This window comes from Rousettus aegyptiacus, unplaced genomic scaffold, assembly GCF_014176215.1.
Source record: "Rousettus aegyptiacus isolate mRouAeg1 unplaced genomic scaffold, mRouAeg1.p scaffold_m13_p_7, whole genome shotgun sequence".
Lineage (NCBI taxonomy): Eukaryota > Metazoa > Chordata > Mammalia > Chiroptera > Pteropodidae > Rousettus > Rousettus aegyptiacus.
This window is the reverse complement of record NW_023416310.1, coordinates 13,352,796-13,366,516: the sequence shown is the minus strand read 5'-3', so window position 1 is coordinate 13,366,516 and position 13,721 is coordinate 13,352,796. Positions and strand designations below refer to the sequence as shown.

Here is a 13,721-nt window from a genome sequence, read left to right as displayed (position 1 = left end):
TCTCGCGGGTCCTTCCGTAACACACACGAGTGTCCCGCTAGCCACCGGGTGGTAGACAGTCTGGACCGTGCAAGGGACCCTGAAATGAAGCCAGGCATTTGGCCTAAAAGGGGAGACTTGAGAGATGTTTGCAAACACTGACAGAGCAAGCCAAAGGGCTTGGGATTTTTCTGGGTAGTTCTGTATAGCAAGCAGAAGTAGGACCAGTTGGCAGAAGTTGGCCCATTTGAGCCAGCATAAGGAAGATCCTTTCCCACCCACTGGGGCCAACACTGTGAGGGGCCACTGGGGGTGCAGCGAAGCCCTGGACAGCTAGGAGGTGCTGGACAGCCATTTGGGGATACTGCCGGCCTTTCTGGGTTCCCTTGGCTGGCTGGCCCTTCCTCAGAACTGTCTTGCAAGTGAACGGTGCCTTAACGGTTTGCAGAGCTCGTTCGTACACAATGTCCCCTTCTTTCTCGCGATTCTTTGCCTGGCAGTCACTAGTTCCCTGTCCCCATTATCTAAGAGACGGAATCGGAACACTTAAAAATTGGGAACTTCCCACCACATCTCACTCTGAGAACTCGGGCGTTCTGTGCTGTATTCCTGTCTCCTCCTAAGCGCCGAGCAGGTCTGGCCGATGGTTTCTTCTCTGAAGGGAGGGCTATTTGAGGTTTCTTTCCCACATGAGACTGAGGGAGGTTTGGGATGGCTCCACTTCACAGGCAGCTTTGAAAGAAAATATAAGGGGAAATTTTGAGAAAAAAATAACGGGCTTTTTCATGGGCACTTTTCTTTACAAAATTGTTAATGTACATTTAACTTTTATGCAACTTTTTTCCTCAGCATTTTTCAATGTTGATGTAGAATTTTTTTTTTTAATGGCTGCATGGCATTTTCTTGTTGGATGTTTGTTTCTATATATATGCATTTTATTTTAGCTATAAATAGAGCTGCAATAAATATCTTTGTGTTGGCGTTTAACCCCCTATATTTTGTATTTTTTTTTCCTTAAGACATATTCCCAGAAATGAGATTTATTGGGGAAAAGTAGATGAACATTTTGGTTGGCTCCTGACACATTTGCCTGATTTCCTCCCAATGGTCAAAACAGATAATATATCTTCAGCTCAGAAACTCTTAGTTCAGAAAGAAAACAAACATAGTCCTTAGTTTGGCAAATTCAGAAACGTGTCAATCCAAGTGGGGAAGTGAAGACTTTTTTTGAGAAAGCAAGAGGCGGAAGCAGCACTATTTGGTTACTAAATTTTGAAAATTAGCTCACCTGGCATGCCTACCTGGGGGAAGCCTAGTGGGGGATGGGATTCAGACTCAGCCTAAGAGACTCTAGTTCAAGGTTAGGAGCAGTGGGTGTCCTTGAGCTCTGAAAGCCATGTGTTGTCTGAGCTGGGAGCGAGAGGCCTGGCCAGAGCTTATGGGAGGGACTTCTGGGGCCATTTTATTAATAACCATCCTGGGAACCTCCTGGATTTAAACAAAGGGCTATTTGACGGTAGAGGGATAGAAAGAGACAGGGAAGGGTCAGGGGTGGGCAGGAGCAAAGGCACTTGTGAAATGACAGGGTCCACAGCCCACTGAGATGGCCCGGGGGGTCATCCCAGCCTCCCAGTCTGCCCAGGACGGCAGGAGACACCACACACCTCCAGGCTTGTGGGTCCAAGAGAAATTCCCTTGGGTTCAGCAAGGTTGACTCGGTGCGGCTGGAGTGGGGCAGTGAAGGGAGGGAGGCAGGCTGCCTGGGGGCCGGCCGAAGAGGAGGCCAAAGCCATACATAGAAGGGCCTGAGGTGGCAGGCGTGGGCAGTGGGTGTAGTTCCTGGGGGGTGTGGGTGTTAGACGAGGGGCTGCAGTGAGGAGATGGGGACATGAAGAAGTCACACCCAAGGGGGTCGGGGCTTCTCTGGGACGGTCTCCTGTATCACCCCCACGGCATGCTTTTTCCTGGCTTCCAATACATGTTAAAAGGCCACAGGTCTACGGCCATGCCACCCTGAACATGCCCGATCTCGTCTGATCTCGGAAGCTAAGCAGGGTTGGGCTTGGTTAGTACTTGGATGGGAGACCACCTAGGAAGACCAGGCGCTGTAGGCGTTAAAAACAACAACAAAACTAAAAGGCCATACCGCATTCACCTCAGTGGTACCTTTTCCTCCACTTATCTGGGATCCTAAGAGCAAGGTGCTGTTGGGTTGGAACCAAAGTGCCTGGAGATCTGGGGGGGACTACGGGCCCCTGAGAAGTAGACCACTAAAACAGCAGTTTGCAGAACTAGATTCAAATCTGTCAACCTCTCCTTTTCAACCCTGAAGTCTCGGAGACCCTGAGCTGTGTCAGAAGAAAGACCATGGCATTGAGGAGCACGGATCTGAATCTTTCCTGCGTGACCCTGGGCAGGTTAGCTGCTGGTCTGGAGCCTCCATCCTCTCGCTGGAAACCTGGGTTTTATTTTCTCAACAAGCATGCGACCTCTGGTGTCTCCATCCTCAGTGCGCACCTTGGGACCCTGGCCGGGTCTTTTGAGGGACGGAGCCCTGCCTTTGGAGATGCCACCCTGAGCTCAGGGCTTTGGCCAGAGTGGTGCACGTGGGTCGGGGGAGGGAACTTTGGGGCCTCTGGGGACGCCCTGGCCCTGATGGAATCGCTAGGCTCACCCTCAGCTGGGGAGAGGAAAAATAGCAGCATGGTGAGAATCACCCCGCCTCTCGCTGAGTGTTCATCCTTTGCTGGCTGTGACTTGGGACAGCGACATGAGCCTCATTGATCATCCGGGTGCTGCCTGGTCCAGCGTGAGGACGTCCGTTATTCCCTTTCCTTCCTGCCCCGACCCGCCCTTCTCGCCTGTCTCGGGAGAGAGCTGCCCTGCTCTGCTGGGCGATCTTCCCCCACCCACTCCGAATCCTCTTCCTCCCTTTGCTCAGTCCATGGCGCTCTCTGTCTGGCCCCATCAATTTTTCCGCTTCTCCCTAGAGCATTTCCTTAATGGCACCCATTCATCTTAGACACATTGTCCCTTGACCCTCCTCAGATGCCTTATTTGTTTGCTGCACTTGGCAGGAAAACTCAAAAGCACTCCCTGGATTTGACAGCTCTGCCTTCCCACTTCCCGTTCAACTCCGCCCGCCTGGCAGGGCCTTCAGCCACCATCCCACAGTGACCTCTCAGGAGCTGGGGCCCAGGTGATTTCCCTCCTCCCTGACATCCCTTCCCCCTGGGCTCCTGGCACCATACTCTGTGTCCTCCTGCCCCACTGGGTCCTCTCCTCTTCCCGTTCTCTAAGTATTGGAGGGCCCCACGCCCCCGTCCCCAGACTCTTCCCGGAGGCCCCCATTTGTGTATCCACCAGCAGCTGCCAAAAGTGACAGAGCTTCCCATGGGTCCAGCCTGCAACAAGTTCTTTATATGTATTGTCTCATTTAATCCCAGTGCAAAAGCTTCCTACCCAGGTAATTATGCCCCTTTTATAGATCTGAAAATTGAGACTCGTGACGATTATGTAACTTTCTAGGTGGAAGATGGACAGAGGTGACATCTGACATCCCAGCCCACCAGACTATTTCCATCCGTCCTCCAGGCTTTCTCAGACAGCATCTGGCCCAGTGAGGGGGGTGAGGTGGTTGCCTGCACTCTCATTGATGAGAGTAAACCATGGGTTTAAAAAAAAAATCGATATAATATGACTCCCTTCTGTTCTAAAATTATATTAATTGCACCAAATTTTAAATTCCCCCCCAAAAGAAAGCAAAAGCAAAATAGCATTTATCATCCCATTTCCCAGAGATAATTGCTGTTGGAATTTGTTCCTCTACTTTTCTTTTGCATTAGATTCATACATATATAAAATTGTATGATGCCTTACTGTACCATTTGTAATAGTACTCACTCCCTGCCAGAAAATATTTTTCTGTTAACATTGCAAACATTTTCTTACTTCACTATTCTTTAAAAACATAATTTTTATTGGCCGCATACTATTCCACCCCATAGATGGACCATGATTTGTTTAACCCATCCTGTCTTTGGACATTATATTGTTTTCCTTTTATTTGGAGGGTGCTATTATCGACCATACTGAAGTGAGTGAGCATCCTACGATTTTCTTTCACTAATCAGCATACTTTTAATATACTTTTGTAAAAAATGCACCAAAAAAAAAAATATATGGCACAGTTAGGAGAAAAGCAGCGGAGAAGAGTGTGATGGTAGGTAGGGGTGTGGTGAGCTTGAGTAGAAGATGCCTATGTTCTATAAAAAAGCATCCTGATACGATAAAATTCTATAGAACTAAATGCACACACACGTAATAAAAATAGAGAAAACTGAATGAGGTCGGTGGATTATGTTACTGTCAAATCCTGGTTTTGTAAGATGTTACCACTGGGAGAAACTATAAAGGTAGGATCTCTCTGTATTATTTCTTACAACTGTTACGTGAATCAACAATTATCTAAATAAAACTTCAGTTAAAAAAAAGCAAATCTAAAGGAGCTGTGATCCATAGGTATGTACAATTATTCTATGGTAAACCATTTTTCATTAAGATTATATTACAAACATTCCCCTCGTTTCAACAGCCCTGGCTGTTAACTGCTTAATAGCTGCACAGCAGTCCATCTTTTGGGTATAAAATTGTTTCCTTACCCATCCTCCATTACTAGATTTTAGGTTGTTTCCGATTTTTAGCCACCGTCAATAATTCCACAATGAACATTATTATGCATTGGACACTCTTATTCTATTGAACTATTTCATTAGGATAAATTCCCAGTGAGAGGGGTTACGGGACATAGGTTGGAGTTTTGTGGCTGCATTTTGTATTATTAACTTAATATTATGATACCTTTATTATTGCCTTTATTAATGTGTAAGATCTTTTCCCAAGCCAGCAAAAATTGTCTTGCTGTGCCTTTCAGCATTCAGCTTTGTAGGAAAAAAAACAAGGAAACTTCCAACGGGTTTCTTTCTACCTACACAGTGTCACCTGGGATTTCACTGGCAGGATGCAGGGGCAGCAAAGTTCAGCTAGAGGAGCTGTCACCGGCATCACCCTCCCACCGTGCCGTGGCAGGCGTCTTGGGACCTCATGGAGACCGGTAGCGCCCCCCGCAACCTTCTCCCCAGCAAGACAAAGCAGTAGAAGTGGGGGTCGGGAGGGTGCGACTTGTCTGAAAACAGAGCAGCCTTCGCTCACCCTCCGCGGGCTCTTTTCGGAGCCTCAGAAAAGCCGTTTCTAGAACACACTGGATTCCGTTAAAAAACGGTTGAGTAACCGCTGCGTCGTTCGGGCGCCGGTTAGGTAGGGCACAGGTTAGGCAGGACGCAGGTTGGGTAGGACGCAGGGTGACAGGCTCCCATTCCTCCGGGGCGCTCGCCGCCTGGGAGGCGCAGCAGGGCGAGTGCGGGGCGGCCGCTCCTCCCGAGCTTTCTCAAGGCTTTGGGGTCACTGTCCCGGAGGGAGCCAGCGCCGCTCGGAGGCCGCAGACAGCTCGGAGTGCGCGGCAGGGCGGCCTCGGAGACGCCGTGGCCATCCTCCGGCGCTGCGAAGGCGCCAGGGGCTGGCGCAGGGCTTCGCCCGCTGGTGGTGTGTGGTTTCATTGTTTTATTTTATTTTTAAATATCGTATTGTTAACTTGTGTTTAATTGTTTATGTTTTTATATTATTTTAAAATCTACCTTGTATATTTGACTTTATTTTTATATTTCATTTTATTGTTTTTTTTGTTTTGCTTTATTTTTTATTCCATTTTATTTTTAATTTTCTTTAAAAATTTAAATTAAATCAAAAAACAATTTTTTTTTTTTTTTTTGCAGTTAAGATTGCCAGATAAAATACAGGATGCTCAGTTAAATGTGAATTTCGGATAAGCAACAGATAATTTTTTAGTGTAAGTATATCTTGTTTAATATGTCCTATTTGGGATAAATATGTCCCAAGTAGTCTGTCCTGCATTTTTATTTAAATCTGGCAACACTATTTGTGGTACGACACCTATTTGGAGGAAATCTGAGAATGCTAATACCTAACACAGAGAAAATGAGGCGGTTTGTGTCATATGGGGTTGGGGCAGGGTGTGTGGATGTCACCCAGTGCCTCCCAGGCCCACCTGGGGTGCCGCTCTGAACAGAACCCACGCGCCCAAGCTCTCCTACAGAGGCCGAGCTTCCGGAGGGCGAGACAGCAGGAGTCACCTCAGCAACCGGCCTGGTGTTTTAGGAGGGAACCGCCTGGCACCAGCAGAGGGCGCCATGATCTCTGCACAGCGGATTTTCCCCAGCCACGGCGCATCCACATCCTGTGACATGTCCTTGGGGCTCACATCCTGGGAGCGACAAGCTCTGCGCCGGGCTCAGGTGGGCTGCTGTGGGACCCGGGCAAGCCGCTGACACCTCAGTTTCTCTATCTGTGACAGGAGGATGTTGCCGGGGTCACACAAGATGAGTGGCGGGAAAAGTGCCTGGTGAACTGCAAAGCACAGATGCTCTGCTATGGGCACATGCGTTCTCGCGTCTGCTTTCCCCGGGGTATAATCCGCAGACAACATTCGCCCATTTATGGTTGTGTGAGCACCACAATGACAAATACCTCCGCCTTCCTTTTTTTTTTTTTTTCCTAAGATCGTTTGTTGAGCGCCTGTCCCTAGGCCGTGCCAGGCACTCCCTTCACAGAGATGAAAGCTGCAGCCCTTCTGTAAGGAACTCGAGTGTGGCAGAGAAGGCAGACCACACACATACCTACGTGAGAAGCAGCAGGTGGAGGGAGTGCACCAGGGCACAGGTGAGTCCAGTGACTTAGGAGGACACTATTATGACTGTAGAGCATTGCACAGTCTGGCCGCCTCTAACCCAGCCCTGCCAGGCCCTCAGTCTAACCTACCCTACAAGAAGCTCGCTGGGGCAGTGCGCACCTACAGCCTCTGTTCTCCTTTTGTATCTGGCAGAAGCTCATTTCTCTTCATGCTTCAAGGCCCAACTCAGATGTTGCCTCCTCTGAGAAGTCGTCCCGTCTTTCCTGGTGGTTCGAGGACAAATCTACAGCTCTCTGCTCTGTGGATTTGGGGCCTGCAGGTGCTGAGGGTTAGAGGGAGGCCCAGCAGGAAGGGCAGTAGGGTTGGCCAGAGAAGGGTCGCTTTCTGCAAGCAGCCAGGTGCAAAGGGCAGGGCGAGGAGCGTGGGGGCCAGCGCTCAGGGATGCAGCCGAAGTCTGAGCAGCCTTCCTCCTGGACCAAGCCAGAAGAGTCTGTCGGCCTTCCTGCTGGGCGGGAACCGGGGCTCAGGCACAGGGAAGTGAAAGGCGGAGGAGGTAGCTGGTGCACCTGCCAGGAGGGCGCCCCGTTGCATACCCTTCCGGATCTGGGGCAGGTGGTACCAGTTCAAATACTGTTCAGCAGGTGCTGTCTGGCCCCTCTCTGGTGCTGGTACCGGTGAGGATAGGTAGCGGGGGTTGATGGGCGAAGCAGGCTCAGACTCTGTGGTCATCCCTGAGGCTCCCCCGTGCTCTGAGCCTTTCCCGGCATCAGCCCCATGGGGAGTCCCCGACGCTGAGGTGCTGAGCTCTTAGGGCCAGTGCTGGCACCTGCTGGCCTCCTGGGGTCCTCCAGGCTCTTTTCCAAGCGGCGGAGAACATAACGGACATTGTCTCTGTCCTCACAGAGCTTCTAGTCTAGTGGCTGGAATGATGTTGGCCATGGGGCAGGAAAGTGGGCGGGAGAGTGGCCGTGAGAACGCGGAGCGGCGCCCTTCTCACCTCCTTCCTGTCGGCGTCGCCTTTCAAACAAAACTGGAATCCGTTTCTTTTCAGCCCCGCTGACACCGTCTCGCGGTCACGTCGTATCTGGACGGCCAAATGTATCTTCACAAGCTCTTCTGGCCCCTGCGGTCAGTTCACTGCACGGCAGCCTGAGCGATCCTAACAGCAGCAGCAACGGCGGCGGCGGCGGGGGCGGCGGGGGCGCGTTTTAGCACTATCGGAAGGGCGATACCTGCTCGTGGGAAACATTTAAACGGTAAAGGAGGATGTAAAGTGAAAACAAAGGCAGAATCCTCTCTCCCTAATCTCCTACTTCCAGGCCTGCTTCCCAGAGGCAATCAGTGTCTTCTGTATCCTTCCAAAATTTTTCAGAGCATATAAATGCTTTTATATATGTGTGTATATGTAATTGCATATACTGCATATGTATAATGATACCCGTATGTATGGACACAGCCTTAAAAAACAAACAACCCAGACTTCTCGCCTTGCATTTGTCACTTTGGAGTCCACGCTGGAGCTCTTTTCCTATCACCGCATCCAAGGACTGGCGCCCTGTTGTGCCGTGATTTGCTCTTATAAACAATGCCGCAGTGAGATCCGTTCCTAGAAGGGACTGCTGGAATTTTAAAGGGCGCGTGCAATGAAACTGCCCACTAGCTATTGCCCGGTTGGCTCTCTCAGTGGCTCTGCTACCTCCCCACAGTCTCCGACACGTCCCCAAATCTTTGTCACTATGGCGGGTAAAAAATGGTAACTTGTTCTACTTTGCATTTTAGAAACGAGTTAGGCTGAGCTCTTGGCATAGGAGCCGCACGGATCTTTTTCTGTGTGTTGTCTTGCCTGTTCCTCCTACTGTGTTCTTCATCTTTGGCCTATCGCGTTCTAAGTGTTCTCTACAGCTGAGGAAACCGGCACCTTGTCTCTGATATCTTTGCAAATATTTCTTCCAGTTTTCCGTTTGTCTTTTGACTTCGGTATTTTTGCTGCGAAGGAGTTTTACGCTTTTCAGAATCAAATTAATATTTCCCTGCATGGTTTATGGAATTGGTATCGTGCTTTTCTACTCCGCGATTACAAAAGAATTGCATTTATGTTTCCTCCTCATGCTTTCGTGGTTCTGTTTTTACATTTAAATCTGTGATCCGCCTGCAATTAATTCTGATATGAGGGCCAAAGGTATGGTGGATTCACATTTAATTGTTTTCTAAATGGCTGTTGTCCCAATGCTGTTTACGGAGTAGTCCATTTCCCCCACGGATGGAGTACCATCTCCATCATGTTCTAAATTTCCACATACGGCTGGATCTACTTCTGGCGTCTGTTGTGTTCCATTGAGTTTTCTGCCTCTTCTAGTTTCCGTGCCAAACGGCTTTACCGACGCCAGCTTTACAATCCATTTGTATTACCTGGTGAGATAATTTTTTAGAAGTTTACTGGCTATTTTCACTTATATATTTTCCAGATGAATTTAGTGTTCTTTTATCAGTGTCGTGGATAAACATCCTGAAACACTTAATTACAAGCATAATCATACTGTGTTATGAGGGGAAAGTACTGGGAGTCAGGAAAGTGTAAAACAGGGCCTCTGCAATTCAGGAGGTTTTATTATATGTATGTGGCAAATACATAGGTAAATTTAAAGACACTTCACATCTTCACAGTACTGTCTTTTGTTCGAGACAAGCTGTGTCTTTCCATTTATTTGAGTCTTCTTTTCTGTCCCTCAGTAAAGTTTACAGCTTTTCTTTAAATACATATTACATTTTTCCTAAGTGACTTTATAAATAGTTCGTGTTACCCTTATGAATGAACTCTTCTTCTGGGGTATATTTGTTATAGGGGATCTTTCTAAAAGGCCAGTCTTCCTCAAAACGCTCAGAACCCTGCAGTGGCTTCTTGTTGCTCTGAGGATAAACCCCACACTTCCTAACTGGCCTGCGAACTCCCGTCAGGTCTTGGCTCCAGGTGCCACCCCTGCCTTCCTCTCGCTGGTCCCCCAGCCTGATTACTCCTTGAGTTCTGAGCTTAAAGGAGACCTCCCCAGGGAAGTGGACCCCTCAGATGAAGTTTGATAAAGTTGAGGCACCTGTTTTATACTTCCATGTATGACAATGGAATCAGAATTGTTTCTGTGGTGGTGCGTTTCAAGCCGCCTTCCCACAGGACCGTTCTCCGGCCTTTCTCACTGCTGTCTCCCCAGCCTCTAGAGTACTGTCAGTAGGTGGTGGTGGTTGAGTGACTGCGCGGTATTTAGATGGAAATTGTGTGCCCTGACTTCAGGTCTGAAGCATCCAGGCGGAGGACGTGGAGACAGTCCTCCGTGTGGCAGCACAGGTTATGATAGAAGTGAATGTATCGGGATAAAAATTCAGCGTGATGACAGCAGAAATGTAAGCGGCGCAAATACAGTGACTCGTTTTGTTCACGGGCAGGGTCTGGAACATAGTAGGCACTCTGTGAATACTTGATTAAATCAACGAACTAGGTATAAAGTAGGCGTAAGTCTGGAAATTCGAGTATTATCTGACTATCTGATTACTTTTTATTCCCTTATTTTATGTCTTCCCAGTTTATTATGGAGTCAGGCAACCTGTGTAATGAAAGTTTTTTCCCCTAAATTGTTGTCAAAGCTTTTCCACCATGCCACTGCACTCGGTGGCCACTAGAGGGCAGGGGTGCGCTACTGTCGGGGATTGTAACCACCAGACCAAGTTTCTTCTGAAGGCTTTAAGTCATAGAGAGGTTTAGGTACATGGCCTGAGACCTTTCTGGTGACAGGATTCAATCTCATTTCCCTCACCTAGATCTTGGCTCCCCAGATAGGGGGCAAAAGCGTCTCTGGTTTCCTCTTGTGTGAAGAACGCAAGCATTTATTGAGTGCTGAGCCCCTTCTGAGTGCCTTCTCTGGGATCAGCCGTAGATAGGTCTCGGTTCCTTCCTTGCGGAGCTTGTCCCAGGTTTGTTAACCTTAGATTCACGCAGGAAAACTCAGGCCTGGAGAGGAGCCAAGCCTTGCAAAACAGTCAAGAGCTTAATTTAGGAACCTCTTATTTATGTGTGTGTCTGTTCAGAAAGCAAGTGGGGCCGACTCATGTGACTAGGACTTGTGGGAGAATTCATTCATGCTCCCCAAACCTGCACCGAGTGCCTCTTCTGCACGGACACTGCTCCAGGCGCTGGGGAAGCAGCAGAGCCCGCTCTGGGGAAGCCCGCGGTTTGGCGGCGGTGCGGGAACGCAGAGTTAAGGTGGCGGTAAGTGTTACAAAGGCAAACAAGCAGGACGAGGGGGCTGAGAGGGACGCGCAGGGAAATCTGCCCAGGTGAGGCTAACTGTGAAGATCTTAACGAAGTGAGGGAGCAAGGCCAGCGGCCATCTGGGAGAAGGCAGCGGGGACAGGATGCGCAAAGGCCCTGAGGTGGGAGTGTGCTCGCCTGCCAGCGGAGGTGTGTGGTGGGTGGGATGCGGGTCCCAGTAGGGGCGTGAGATGCCACAGGTCCTGTGGGCTGCTGTAGATTGTGCCTTTTGCTCAGAGCGAGTTTTGCTGCATTGAGAATAGTCTGTAGAGGTGCAAGGTTAGCCATCCAGGCAGGAGGGTGGTGGTAACCTTGCACCTGGGGCATTCGGCAAATGCTTTCTAAATTGAACTGAGCTATTCTGGTCAGAGCTTGCTTGAAATCATGATTTCCTGACCCCCTACAGAGAACGGAAAAACCACCACAGGAACAAAACAGCCGGAGAAAAAACTGCCCTGATGTTGGCTTTTGGGGTTAAAAGGAAGATATGTTCTTTTTCTCAAGCAGGAGCCACAGAGTTCTAACAGGGAAAGGATCCTGGCCAGAAATGCCGGGCCAGTTTTCGAATTTGACAGATGAGCTATCTGAAGCCCAGAGTGGTAAGGTGACTCATCCAAGGTCACACAGCGGCTTAGTGGCCACCCAAGATTCCAAAATGAGGACTCTTGCCCTGCACTGTATATCTCTTGCTGCTTTGTTCCTTTTCCCAGGCTCACAAATGGACTCCTCTCTGTTCCCACTGCAGGAATCGGCTCACCTCTGGAGTTCTGTGGGGGTCTGCTGGTCACTCTGCTTTCCAGCGACCCAAACCTTGCCTTGTTCTCCCGGGACCCTGAGCCGGCTCTGGTCTCCTCTCCACTTGGCAGGCTCCTTGGTTCTCTCGCTCCTAATCCAGAACAGAAACAGATTTTCTCTGTTACTGATGCTTTCATGCAGTGTTGAGAAAAGAGGAGATTTGCAGTGTCTATCAAAATTAAAAGTGCGCATGCCCCTTGACCTAGAAATTCTGCCTCCAAGATTTATCCTCTAGAAACACGTGGCGATCCATGCCCAGGCATCGCTGCTCAGTGCGCCATGTTCTGAAATAACACAGTCTGAAGCGAGGCCTGCAGCTTGCTGACTATGCTCTCCTCCTCCCTCCCTCTCTGGCCTCTCCTTCTCTGTCTCCCTCGTGGGCCCCTCCTCTGCCACTCAAGCTCTACACGTGGCTCGCTCTCCAGGCACTAGGCTTCCACTGCTTCTCCCCCCCGCATGCTGTCTTGGTGTGACTCTCCGTTTCCTTGGTTTTAAATGTCATCTCTGTTGACGCTCCCTAGGTTAAGCCTCCAGTCCTGACTTTTCAACGGCTCCAGTCTCATTCAGCCAACTGGCTTATTATTATTATTATTATTATTATTATTATTTGGAGATATAATTCATTGATCATAAAATTCACCATTTTTAAGTGTGTATTTCAGTGGTTTTAAGTATATTTACGAGGCTGTGCAACTATCGGAACATTTTTATCACCCCGACAGAAACCCTGGACCCGTGAGCAGTCGTTCCCCATTACCTCTGTCCTCTGCCCTAAGGACCACGAATGTATTTTCAGTCTATGGATCTGCCTATTCTGTACTTTTCCTATGAATGAGATTGTGTAACAGTTAACCTTTTCCGTCTGGCTGCTTTCACTTAGCATCATGTTTTTGAGGTTCGTCCACGTTGTAGCGGGTGTCAGTACTTCATTTCTTTGTGTCCAAATAACATGTTCTTGTAGACTGTAAATAAAAACATTTATCTGTTCATCAGTGGATGGACATTTGAGTTCTTTTAAAAATTTTTTTAGCTATTATGAATAATGTCGCTATAAACATTTGTGTACAAGTTTTTGTGTGAATGTTTTCAATTCTCCTGCACATACTCCTTGGAGTGGAGCTTCTGGGTCATACGGTAACTCCGTTCTGCTTTGTGAGGAACTGCCCTGCCCCCCTGTTTTCCAAAGTGGCTGCACCCTTTCCATGCCCACCAGCAACATGGGAAGGTTCTCACCTGCGGCCTCTTGAGGTTTCCCCCCGAGGCGCCTTGGAGGACTCTCACACTCGACGTGTGAATATCAGAACACTTTCTCTCCTTCCACTCGGTAATTGGCACACAACTGTTCAAGCCAGACACTTGGGGATCATTCCTTAAACGACTTACATTCTTGACCCTTCCCCCTCACCCCCCACCCGCCCAGTTAATGCATCGAGTCCTCTCGAGTCTCCTTGCCTGGGCTCAAACCTGTCAGTGTGTCCATTTCCATTGCCGACAGCCTGGCCACCAACATCACCCACCTGAACAGCCTCCGAAGTCTCCCGTTGGAGTCCCCACTGCCAGGGACCCCCTTGAGGTTGCTGCCTCTGATTTGCTCTCTGGCAGAATTATTTCTTTTAAATAATAAAAAAACGTAAACCAAAGATACATACACGTGGTGAAAAGAATCAACCATTACCTGGAGGCGCGGCGCCCCACAGGGCCCTCCCAGATCTGATGGTTACCTCCCTGCTCTCTCCCCAGCCTCCCGGGGGTCCTTCCTGCTCCTCAAACGCACCAGGACCACTCCTACCCCAGGGCCTTTGCGCTCGCTGTTCCCTCCGCGCGGCGTGATCTTCTCCCAGATCTCCACGTGGCTCTTCCCTCCAGCCCCCTGCACCTCTTTCC

At 49.2% G+C, this 13,721-nt stretch overlaps 2 long non-coding RNA genes and 1 other non-coding gene across 4 annotated transcripts; all 3 read left to right on the top strand.

The window, feature by feature from the left end:
* Positions 1 to 1,974: 1,974 nt before the first annotated feature.
* Positions 1,975 to 2,093, top strand: LOC118606177. The gene has a single exon (XR_004952312.1). It is a non-coding gene; the product is annotated as a 5S ribosomal RNA (ribosomal RNA).
* A 217-nt stretch (positions 2,094 to 2,310) lies between these two features.
* On the top strand, positions 2,311 to 5,611 carry LOC118605611. The gene is made up of 3 exons (XR_004952231.1): positions 2,311 to 2,396; positions 3,057 to 3,178; positions 3,508 to 5,611. It is a non-coding gene; the product is annotated as an uncharacterized LOC118605611 (long non-coding RNA).
* Positions 5,612 to 5,826: 215 nt separating this feature from the next.
* LOC107498523 lies at positions 5,827 to 12,939 on the top strand. Of its 2 annotated transcripts, XR_004952159.1 has the most exons (4): positions 5,827 to 6,774; positions 6,938 to 7,064; positions 7,797 to 8,001; positions 10,820 to 12,939. It is a non-coding gene; the product is annotated as an uncharacterized LOC107498523 (long non-coding RNA). The 2 variants fall into 2 exon arrangements; XR_001594086.2 differs by lacking the exon at positions 10,820 to 12,939 and having other exon boundaries at positions 7,797 to 8,839.
* Positions 12,940 to 13,721: the final 782 nt, after the last annotated feature.